Source organism: Rhincodon typus, chromosome 5, assembly GCF_021869965.1.
Source record: "Rhincodon typus isolate 14 chromosome 5, sRhiTyp1.1, whole genome shotgun sequence".
In the NCBI taxonomy this organism is placed as follows: domain Eukaryota; kingdom Metazoa; phylum Chordata; class Chondrichthyes; order Orectolobiformes; family Rhincodontidae; genus Rhincodon; species Rhincodon typus.
The window spans coordinates 20,109,899-20,122,045 of NC_063336.1; the positions used below are offsets into that span (position 1 = coordinate 20,109,899).

At 42.9% G+C, this 12,147-nt stretch overlaps 1 protein-coding gene across 1 annotated transcript in view; it reads right to left on the reverse strand.

The window, feature by feature from the left end:
• LOC109926952 (L-cysteine desulfhydrase-like) overlaps positions 1-12,147 on the reverse strand; it is an 89,713-nt gene that overhangs the window by 1,328 nt on the left and 76,238 nt on the right. The gene's annotated exons all lie outside the window — the stretch shown is intronic.

Here is a 12,147-nt window from a genome sequence, read left to right on the forward strand (position 1 = left end):
ACAACCATCCCACTGAATAGGGGGCCTGCCTGCCAATTAGTTCACATTGTGTTGTGTGAGTTCATCATGTGGCAAGAGAAGTACTAGCACACTTAAGCAGATAAGCAGTTTAAATGCTCAGGGTTGTACCCCTCCAGAAGCTAAGGCCAGGCAGATTGTAACATCTTCGCTACTGCCAGGGCTGTGTAGCCCAACTGGTTTTCTGCTCATCACGAGAGAGATTAGTTGCCGGGATGATAGGCAAGTAGGCATTATGAAGAGAGTAGCATATGGCATTTTCGTTGTGTAGCTGCCAGTCCTGGAAGGTTCATATGTCCACTGATAGATATACATGAGAAATCAATCACTTTATGATATTATTGAGAAATATATACTGATGACAGCCAGCTCCAACTCACCACCATCTCTTTGAACCTTTTGCTATCCCTGATATTCCATGTTCCTTGTCCAATATCCAAATAATAAAACTGTAGAAATTTCCTCCAACTAAATCTTGGGGAAATTGAAGTCTTTGCCTTTGGACCTCATCACAAACATGGTCCCCAACCTCTGTTTCCACCCATGGAAACAGTCTTAAATTCACCAAAATAATGACCCAAGTTAATGCTTTCAACTACATTTCTGCATCATTACCAAGACTGTCTACTTCCATCTCAGCATCATCACTCACTTCCATCCCAGTCTTGACAAGTTGGACATGGAAAGGGACAATCCATTGTCAATTAGATTTGTGTCAATCCAGAACTGGAGAGAACTGTTTTAAAATTAAGGATCGCTCTTTCAGGACAGAGATGAAGAGAATTTCTTTTCACTCAGAAGGTTGTGTGACTTTGAAACTCTGCCTCAGAATGGTGGAATTGAATATTTTTAAGACAGAGATGGATAGATTCTGAATGAAGGGTTATTAGAGGTAGATGAAATGGAATTTGAAACAAACAGACCATCCAAGATCTTATTCAATGGCTGAGCAGGTTTGAGGGGCCAAATGGTCTACTTCTGCTCCTATTTCATATGCTCACATGCTTCAGCAGCGCCTTCTGTTGCTGAAACATTAATTGGTGCCTTACTGATGACTAGTCTCGACTACCCTAGTGCCGTTGTGGATTGTATCCCTTTTTCACACAACATAAACAAGCTCATTATAAAACTGCTGCCTGCATCTAAATTTGCTTGAAATCTCATTTACCCGTCAGGCTGTTTTTGCTGATTCCGCTGGATCCCTGTCTAACAACATCTCAATATTAAAATCTTCATTCTTGCTTTCAAATCTCTATCTTCCCTTTGTAATCTTCTCCAGCTCTATAAGCCCTTTAAATAGAAACACAGAAACAAGGAGCAAGAGTAGGCTATTAAATACGAACATGGCTGATCCTCTATTGCAATGGCACGTTCCTCCTTTCTCCCCACACTCCTTGATGCCCTTAAAATCTAAGAAATTATATTCAGTGACTTGGTCTCCATAGTCTTCTACGGGAGAGAATTCTACAGGGTGACTACCTTTCTTCATCTCAGCCCTAAATGGTTTACCCTGTATCCTGAGAATGTGTCCCTGGTTCTAGACTTCCCAACCAGGTAAAACATCCTCCCTGCATCTAGTTTGTCTAGCCCTGTTAGATCTTTGTGTGCTTCAATCAGATCCCCTCTCATCCTTCTAAACTCTAATGAACACAGGCCACTTGAACCGATCTCTCTCCATGGGACCGTGCTGCCATCGCCTATCAGCCTAGTGAACCTTCGCTGTGTCATAGTGTAAACAATGACACAGCGAAGTTCAATAACTGTTCATGGATTGAAAGGATCATCAATAACTTTTTTGTGGAATAAACGGTTTCCTGGGATGAAAGGGAAAGTAGAAATTGTTATAAAGGAATTAAAAGCAACATGCTAATTAGTTATCCCTGGAAGAAGGAGTCGAAGCAACTCTAACAAGCTGTTCCTGGTAGACAGGGGCTAACACTGCTTGATAAACTACTGCCTCATGACAAATGGCAATTAGGATTTCCTGCAAAAGGAATCTGTTGAAGTAAAGGGGTTAATTGCAGGAAAAGTTGTGTTTTCAGAAAGACAGCTAACATCAAATATGACAAGGAGCACGGGAGTTACTTCTGATAAAAAGGCAAGCTGCAGACTTGAGGACTCCAGAAGGCTAATCAATATTGCAGATGAAAGAATCTAAAGAATCATAAATAATGTCACACAAAAAACTCGAAAATTGTATAAGAATTCAACTCCAGGATTCTTCAGCAGCAGAACTCTGAAGAATCACATTGCAAAAGGATTGAACCCTGGACACATCCAGAGACAGACTCTGTTGGCTGGATTAGTAGCTAAATTCCACCATTAATCAACCAGAACATTACCTTCTAATGCCTACTGTCCATTTCCTGTTAGTCAGCCATTTCCATGCCAATATATTACCTCCTACACCATAAATGTTTATTTTCCACAACTATCTTTGACTTATCAAATGTTTTCGGAAAATCCAAACACAATACATCCACTGGTTCCCATTCATCTATACAGCCTGCTGAATCTTCAAAGTCCAGTAAATTGGTTAAATATTTTTCCGTCATGTTGACTCATGGTTGGTTGCACATGATTTCTCCTTCACTAAACCATGTTGATTTTGCCTGATTATTTAAACATAGAACATAAAACATAGAACATAGAACTGTACAGCACAGTATGGGCCCTTCGGCCCACAATGTTGTGCCGAACTTTTACCCTAAACCTAAGGTCTATCTAACTTCAACCCCTACCTTATACTATCACCATATGCCTATCTAATAGCCGCTTAAATGCCCCTATTGAGGCCAACTCCGGCACTATCCGGCAATGCATTCCATGCCCCTACCACTCTCTGAGTAAAGAACCTACCTCTGATGTCTCCCCTATATCTACCTCCACTCACTTTAAAACTATGCCCCCTCGTAATAGCTACCTCCACCCTAGGGAAAACGTCTCTGGCTATCCACTTCATCTATATCTCTGACCATTTTGTACACCTCTATCAAGTCACCTCTCATCCTTCGTCATTCTAAAGAGAAAAGCCCTAGCTCTCTCAACCTTTCCTCGTAAGACCTTTCCTCCATTCCAGGCAACATCCTGGTAAATCTCCTCTGCACCTTTTCCAACGCTTCCACATCTTTCCTGTAATGAGGCGGCCAGAATTGGACACAATACTCCAGATGTGGCCGAACCAGGGTTTTGTATAGCTGGAGCATAACTTCACAGCTCTTGAATTCAATCCCTCTATTAATGAAAGCTAACACACCATACGCCTTCTTAACAACTCTATCCACCTGGGTGGCAGCTAGGATAGAACCTTTCTAAGTTCCCTGTTACAACATCTTTAATGATACCTTCTAATATCTTCTCTATGACAGATATTAAGCTAAATGGCCTGCTTTCCATCTTCCTTTTTTGAATAAAATAGTTACATTCAGCTGGAATCTTTCCCAAATCTAGGGAATTTTGGAAATGAAACTCAGAATGCCCGGCCTCCAACCTCGCTGCCTTGGAACTCTGGGCCCCAGCACAAACCCAATGAGGTGTCCTCTCGGCCCGGTGTGGTAGTCAGTTGGCCTGGTGTGGCAGTGTGCTGGAGGTGTGCAGTCCTCTTGGCCTGCCTCTTGGCCTGGCGTGATATCCTCTCCGCCTGGTGTGGTGATCTCCCAATGGCCCAGTGTGGTGGTCTTTAGGCAGAATGTGATGGTCTCTAGGCCTGGCATGGCCTCAGTGTGGACTTCTGGTCTTGAAGTGATTCCAGAGCAATCTCCTGGAGGTGAAGCCAAGCGTGGTCTGGAGTCAAGGCCCAGTGTGGACTGGTGGCTAGATGCCAACATGGTCTAGGTCAAAACACCGTTGTTTTGAATGTTTTCTCCATTTTATAATTTATTCCTAAGTCTGCAATGCTGGACTTTTTAACCTCTACTTTTCTAAGAACTAGGGGCGGCACGGTGGCTCAGTGGTTAGCACTGCTGCCTCACAGCGTCAGGGACCTGGGTTCGCTTCCACCCTCGGGCGACCGTCTGTGCGAAGTTTGCACATTCTCCTCGTGTCTGCATGGGTTTCCTCCGGGTGGTCCGGTTTCCTCCCACAGTCCAAAGATGTGCATGCTAGGTGGATTGGCCATGCTAAATTGCCTGTAGTGTTCAGGGATGTGTAGATTAGGTGGGTTATAGTGGGGTGGGTCTGGGTGGGATGCTTTGAGGTTCAGTGTGGACTTGTTGGGCCGAAGGGCCTGTTTCCACACTGTAGGGATTCTATGATTCTAGGGACCTTTGTACCTAAGATGGCACTGTAAGTGGTAACTTGTACACTTTTCACTGTACTCATTTGACTACATGTGACAATAAAACTAATTCTAATTCTGGATTGCGCACTGCCAATATACTGCACCATCAAAGACTGTGCCCGAGAGGTGTCTTCACAAAAGCACAGTTGCTAGTATGCCCCTGCACCTAGGTGAAATTATAATACTCCAGCTGTGGTACAGTCAGTAATTCAGAAAGGTTCTGCAGAAGTGTTGGAAGAGTCATACCAGACTCAATGCATAAATGATATTTCTCTCTCCCCAGATGCTGCTCAACCTGCTGAATCTCTCCAGCATGTCATCTTCATTTCTGCATTTCTTCCCTGATTTTGAACAGCAGTTCCATTTCTAGTTTCTAATTCAGTGAATGCTATGAACTTTAAAAACCTACGCAATATCCAGGCTTGGGCTGAGAAGTAGCAAGAAACATTCAAGCCATAGGGGTCAAGCTATGATCATCTCCAGCAAGAAAGAATCCAACCATCTTCTTTTGACATTCAATGGCATTACGGGATTGCTGAATCACCACTATCAATTTCCTGGAGATACCATTGACAAGAAACTGAAGTGGGCTAACCATGTAAATATGTGGTCCCAAGAGCAGGTCAGAGGCTGGAAATTCCACGAATAACTCACCTCCTGACTACTGAAAGCCTATCCACCATCTATAAAGCACAAGTCAGATGTCTGTAAGTCTGTAATTGCTTATTTGCTTGGAGGATTGCAGTTCCAACAACACTCAATAAGCTTGATACCATCGAGGCAAAGCAATCCATTTGATTGACTCTCCATCCACCACCTTCAAAAATCACTGCCTTCGCCACCTACACACAGTGGCAGCAGTGCATACCAACCACAAGATTCATTGCAGCAACTCACAAATACCTTGTCTATTTACCCTATCCATGCCCCTCACGATTTTATAAACCTCTATAAGGTCACTCCTTAGACTTCGACACTCCAGGGAAAATAGGCACAGTCTATTCAGCCTCTCCCTATAACTTAAACCTTACAACCCTGGCAACATCCTTGTAAGTCTTTTCTGAACCCTTTAAAGTTTCACAATATCCCTCCTATAGCAGGAGACTAGAATTGTGCGCAGTATTCCAATAGTGGCCTAACCAATGTCTTTATACAGCCGCAAGATGACCTCCCAACCACTTCATTTTTCTAAACTGAATATAGTTCTAACCAATCCAGTCACTCTTCATACATCAATCCTGTTGTATGGAATCCTGTTTCCAAGTCACCATTTATTTACACATGGACTTTGACGAGCTAGCTCAGAGCCAGCGACTACAGTGAGTGGAACCTCTAGGACTCCTGTTTATATCTGTCAGCCAGGCCTCCCTGATTTGCCTAACTTAACAGCCCCAATCAGGGAACTCATACTCAATGAGATCCACCTGGCTCTTGTTCCAATCACTATAGTCTGCTTCGACAGCACCTTCCAAAATGGTGAATTCTACCACTTAGAAGTACAAGTGCATCAGATTCATGGGAACACCACGACCTGCAAGTTCATTCCACATTACACACAATCCTAACTTGGAACTATATTGTCATTCCTTTACCATCTCCAGGTCAAAATTTTGGAACGCTCTTCCTAACAGCACTACGTGTGTACCTACAGCAAATGCACTACAGATGGTTCAAGACAACACTTCACCACCACCTTCTCTAGGTTAATTGTGGATGAGCAACAAATGCTTGTCTAGCCAGTTACACCTCATCATAGGTGAAGTATATGTGATGTTTGGTAACAAAAACAGAAAGGCAGATTATCTGAAAGATAATAGATTGGGAAAGGAAGAGGTGCAACAAGACCTGGGTGATCTTGTACAGTTACTGAAATTAAGCATGCAGATGCAGTAGACAGCGAGAAGGTAAATCATATGTTTTGACTGCATGTTGAGAGGATTTCAGCACAGGAACAGGGATATCTTGCTGTAATTTACAGATCTTGGTGAAACCACACCTGGAGTACTGTGTGTAGTTATTGGTCTCCTTAGTTAAGGAAGGATGTTCTGGCTATTGAGAAATTGCATGAAGGTTTACCAGACTGATTCCTGAGACATCAGGGCTGACGTATGAAGAGCGACTGGATTGGTTAGAACCATATTCAGTTTAGAAAAATTACGTGGTTGTGAGATCATCTTACAGCTGTATAGGCCATTGGTTAGGCCACTATTGGAATACTGTGTGCAATTCTGGTCTCCCTGTAACAGGACAAATGTTGTGAAACTTGAAAGTGTTCAGAAAAGATTTACAAGGACGTTGCCAGAGTTGTAATGTTTAAGCTATAGGGAGAGGCTGAATAGACTGGGGCTATTTTCCCTGGAGTGTCAGAGGCTAAGGAGTAACCTTATAGAGGTTTATAAATCATGAGGGGCATGGATAGGGTAAACAGACAAGGTATTTTCCCCGGGGTGGGCGAGCCCAAAACTAGAGGGCGTAGGTTTAAGGTGAGAGGGAAAGATTTAAAAGGGACCAAAGAGGCAACTTTTTCACGCAGAGGGTGGTGCGTGTATGGAATGAACTGCCGGAGAAGTGGTGGAGGCTGGTACAATTACAATATTTAAATGGCATCTGGATGGGTATATGAATAGGAAGGGTTTAGAGGGATGTGGGCCAAATGCTGGCAAATGGGACTAGAATAATTTAGGATACCTGGTCGGCATGGACGAGTTAGACCAAAGGGTCTTTTTCCATGCTGTATATCTATGACTCTATGACTTTATGATGGGGGAATCTCATAGAATCCCATAAAATTCTAACAGGACTTGACAGGGTAAATGCAGAAAGGATGCTCCTGATGACTGGGGAGTCCAGAACCAAGGGTCACAATGTAGGGATGTGCGGTAGGCCATTTATGATCGACATGAGGAGAAATTTTTTCACCCAGAGAGTGGTGAGCCTATGGAATTCTTTGCCACAAAAAGTGATTGAAGCCAAAACATTGAATGTTTTCAAGAAGGAATTACATATAGATTTTTAGAGCTAAAGGGATCAAAGGGTATGAGGAGAAAATGGAAACAGGGTACCGAGTTAGAAGATTAAACATGATCATATTGAATGCCAGAGCAGATGTGAAGGGCCAAATGGCTTAACCCACCGCTGCTCCTATTTTCTATGTTCCTATGAACAAACTGATTACCAAAAAACTAGCTGAATTTATACAACAGGCTATAAGGTGATTGGGGGCACCTGGGTGATGTGAACTGGCAGAGGTTCTGAATGCATCAGGAGTGGATGGGTGCTGATGTGAGAAATGAGGGCTAGAGGGCCTAAAATTACATGAAACAACTGGAACAAAGAACAGAGATGGTTTTTTTAAAATCAGGCCGCCTAGCCATTTGGGCACTCACACGCATCTCTCTAGAGGGAAAAATCTAGCCTGGTGGTCCACCATCTACTGTGATAGTTCTCCTGAGTTGGTGAATTAACTAAGCTTGTCACCTCAGTAGTGAAAATCCAGCACAAAATGCCATCTGCCTCCAAGATAAGAGAAGAGCCAATCAGGGAGTCCTGGCTAACAGATAAAAACAGAGTGTTAGACATTCTGACACTCTGGGAGCTGGCTCTGAGGGAGTTGGACCACTGTCAAGGACATTCCATGTGTAAATAAAGGGTGACTTGGTGATGGGGCACCAGCCTCTGTGGCAATATTTCAGCATTTGAACATGGATGACTTCAGTAGTTGAGGAGTCGCAAATGATCCTGACTTTTATATGTAATGCCCTGACTGATGAAGGTAAGCAAAATGCATCACCTTGCACTTGTCTGGATTAAACTCCATCTGTAATTTCTTCACCCAACTTTCCAGCTGATCTACAGCCTGTTGTATCCTTTGATAACCATTCTCATTATGCACACTACCACCAATTTTTATGCAAAATTATTAACCAGACCACCTACATTTTCATCCAAATCATTTGTATTTATTACAAACAACAGCACTAATCCTTATGGATCTGGTCACAGATGTCCAGTCAGAAAAACACTCCTCCACAACTACCTCTACTCCTCTAAGAACAAGCCAATTTTTGTATCTGACTTGTCAACTCACCATGGATTCCATGTGACTTAATCTTCTGGACCAGCATATCATGAGGGACCTTGTCAAATGCTTTAGTAGAGTCCATGTAGACAACATACACTGCCCTGCCCTCATCAGTCATCTTTGTCACTTCCTCAAGGTTGTGAGACAGGATCTCCCCTGCATAAAGTGATGCTGACTATCCCTAATTAACCCATTCGTCTCCAAATGTGAGTAAATTCTGTCCCTATGAATCTTCTCCAATAATTTCTCTACCACTGATGTAAGGCTCATTGGCCTATAATTTCCTAGATTATCCCTGTTGTCCTGTTGTCCTTCTTAAATAAAGGAACAACACTGGCTAATCTCCAATCTTCTGGGACCTTGCCTGTGGTTAAATAGGATACAAATAGCGGCGGCAAAGTGCCTTAGAGGGGTGGCATGGTAGCTTAGTGGTTAGCACTGTTGCCTCACAGCATGAAGGACCTGGGTTCGATTCCAGCTTCGGGCGACTGTCTGTGTGGAATTTGCACATTCTCCCCGTGTCTGCGTGAGTTTCCTCCAGGTGCTCTGGTTTCCACCCATAGTCCAAAGATGTGCTGGTTAGGTGGATTGGCTAAATTGCCTGTAGTGTTCAGGGATGTGCAGATTAGGTGGGTTATAGGGGTATGGGTCTGGGTGGGATGCTCCAAGGGTCAGTGTGGACTTGTTGGGCCAAAGGGCCTGTTTCCACACTGTAGGGATTCCATGAACTCTATCAAAAAAGATCGTCATCAAGGTCTCGGCATTCTCCTCCTTCAATATCCTTATATCTTCAGTACCTTTACATCAATAGCCCCAGCATATCAGTAATCTTAACAGCATCCATACCCTTCTTGGTAAATGCTAATGTGAAGTTCTCATTAAGGATCTCACCTATTTCCTTTGGTTACATTCATAAATTCCCTCCTCTGTCTTTGAATGGATCAACCTTTTCCCTAGTTACTGTCTTGCTCTTAATATACACATACAATGCCTTGGGGTTCTCTTTAATCCTACTTGCCAAGGACATTTCACGATCCCTTTTTGCCTCCTGATTCCTTGTTTAAGTTATTTTCTGCTATTTTTTATACTCCTCGAGGGCCTTGTTTGATTTCAACTTCTTAGCCTTACATAGACTTCCTTTTTCTTTTTGACTAAACTTTCAATATCTCTTGCCACCCAAGGTTTCCAAATCTTGCCATCCTTATCTTTCACCCTCACAGGAACATGCTGGTCCTAAACACTGATCAACTAGCCTTTAAAAGACTGCCACATGTCAGATATGGATTTACCCTCAAAGAGACTCCCCAAATCTAATTACTTCAGGTCCTGACTAATACTGTTGTAATCAGTCTTCCCCCAATTTAACACTTTTACTCAAGGACCTGTCTTATACTTATCCATATCTATCTTAAAACTTATGGAATTATGATCACTGCTCCCAAAATGCTCTCCCACTGAAACTTCAATCACTGGCCAGACTCGCTTCCCATTACTTTGAGTAGGTGACGGCCCAGTGGTCTTATTGCTGGCCTGTTAATCTAGAGACCCAGGTAATATTCTGGGGAGACAGGTTCAAATCCTGCCACAACAGATGGTGGAATTTGAATATAATAAAAATTTAGAATTAAGAGTCTAATGATGGCCAAGAAACCATTGTTGCTTCACTATTGTCTTTTAGGGAAGGAAACAGCCATCCTTACCTGGCCTGGCCTTCTCATGATTCTAGACCCACAGCAATGTGGTTAACTTTTAACTACCCTCTCGGGCAGCGATGCATTCATTCTATGATTGAACTTAAAAAAAGCTTGTTCCCCAGGTGGACTATTTACATATTGCTTCAGAAGTCCTCCTGGATGCACTTAACAAATTCCTCCAATTCAAGGCCCTGGCACTAAGGGAATCCCAGACAATATTGGGGGAGTTTAAATCATCCACTATAACAACTCTATTGTTTTACTTATCCCCATGATCAACTTATATATCTGTTTCTCTAGCTCCCGCTGGCTATTGGGAGGCCTACTATGTAACCCCATCATAGTGATTGCATCTTTCTTAATTCTACCGATATAGCCTCGCTGGAGGAGCCCTCCAAGATGTTCTATCTTCGTAAACAGTAATACAACCCACTGACCCCTTTTACATTTCTCTCTATCTTTCTTGAAACATCTAAACCCTAGAGGTGCCTGTCCTGCCCTTCTCCCAATCAAGTTTCTGTAATGGCTACCACATTGTAGTCCCATACTGTCAGTTAATGCTCTAAGTTCAACTGCCTACCAGTTAGGAGCAAATTACTGCAGATGCTGGAATCTGTACTGAAAACAAAAGATGCTGGAGATCACAGCGGGTCAGGCAGCATCACTGGAAAAAAAGCAAGAAAACGTTGAGTCTAGATGGCTCTGATTTACAATCCTGCACTTGTCTTCAGGGATGGATATTTAGAAACAAAAGCTCTCCAATGAAGGTATTTAGAGAAGGGCAAGGCAGGCACCCCTAGGGTTTAGATGTTTCAAGAGAGATGTGGAGTCAACCATGACTTCAACCATCTTGTGGCGCAGTGATGGCATCCCTACCTTTGAACCAGGAGGCCCAGGTTCATGTCCTACCTGCTCCTGATGTATGTAATAACATATCTGAGCAGGCTGATTAGAAAATATCTATCTTGAGGGCCTCATGCAGTGCTGTTCTGGTGCTCAGATTATTGACCACCAATATCTACAACCATCTTCCTTTGCGCTGGCATGACTCCAACAAGCAGAGTCACCCCCAACTCTAATTCCCATTTACTCCAGCTTTGCTAGTTTCCGAGATGCCATACTCATTCAAATGCTGCCTTGATGTCAGGAAAGTCACTCTCACCTCAGCTCTTTTATACATGTTTGGATCAAAGCTATAATGGGTTCAGGAGTTAAGTGGCGGGACCTAATGTCAGTCAGTAGGTTATTCCTCTGCAAAAGCCACTTGGTATAACAGTGATGAACCCTTCCATCACTTTGCTGATGTTGGACTCAACTGAAAAATGAGAATTGGTGCATTTTGATTTGTCCTTTTTTTGGGGCATAGGATATACTTGGGTAACTTTCCACATTGTTAGGCAAATGCCAGTGTTGTAGCTGTACTGGAACTAGTTGGCTAGGGGCTGTGGTTAGTTTTGAAGCACAAGTCTTCAGTGTTATTGCCAGAATGTTGTCTGGGCCCAAAGACTTTGTAGCATTTCACAATTTTTAGCAGTTTCTTAATATCATGTAGCATGAAGCGAATTGGTCGAACACTGGCTTAAAGTATCAACCACAACTATTGGGCTGGAGTGACAGTAGGCTGGATCAGAAAAGGGTGTCAGATTTCCTTCCCTAAACAAAATGGATTTTCATGACATTCAACTATTAGGCTTCATGAGGTCCAGAATTAATGGTGAGAAATGTAATGGCAACTCCTTTCCACTGTTCTGCCATCTTTGATGGGTCTGTTCCACTGGTGGATCAGGAGAGATGGTAATGATGGTTATCTGGCACATTGTCTGTAAGATAGCATTCTGTGCGTATGACCACGTCAGGCTGCTGCTTGTCTAGTCTGTGGGACAACTTTCCCAGTTTTGGCATAAGCGTCCAGATATTAGTAAGGAGGACTTTGAAGAATTGACAGAGCTGTATCTTACATTGTCATTTATGATGGTTGTGTTGATGCCCGCTAGCTGATCTGGTTTCTTTTGACTTTGCAGCCATTTGTTACAACTGAGTGGTATTTTTGGTCATTTCAGAAGTCTGTTAAGAGT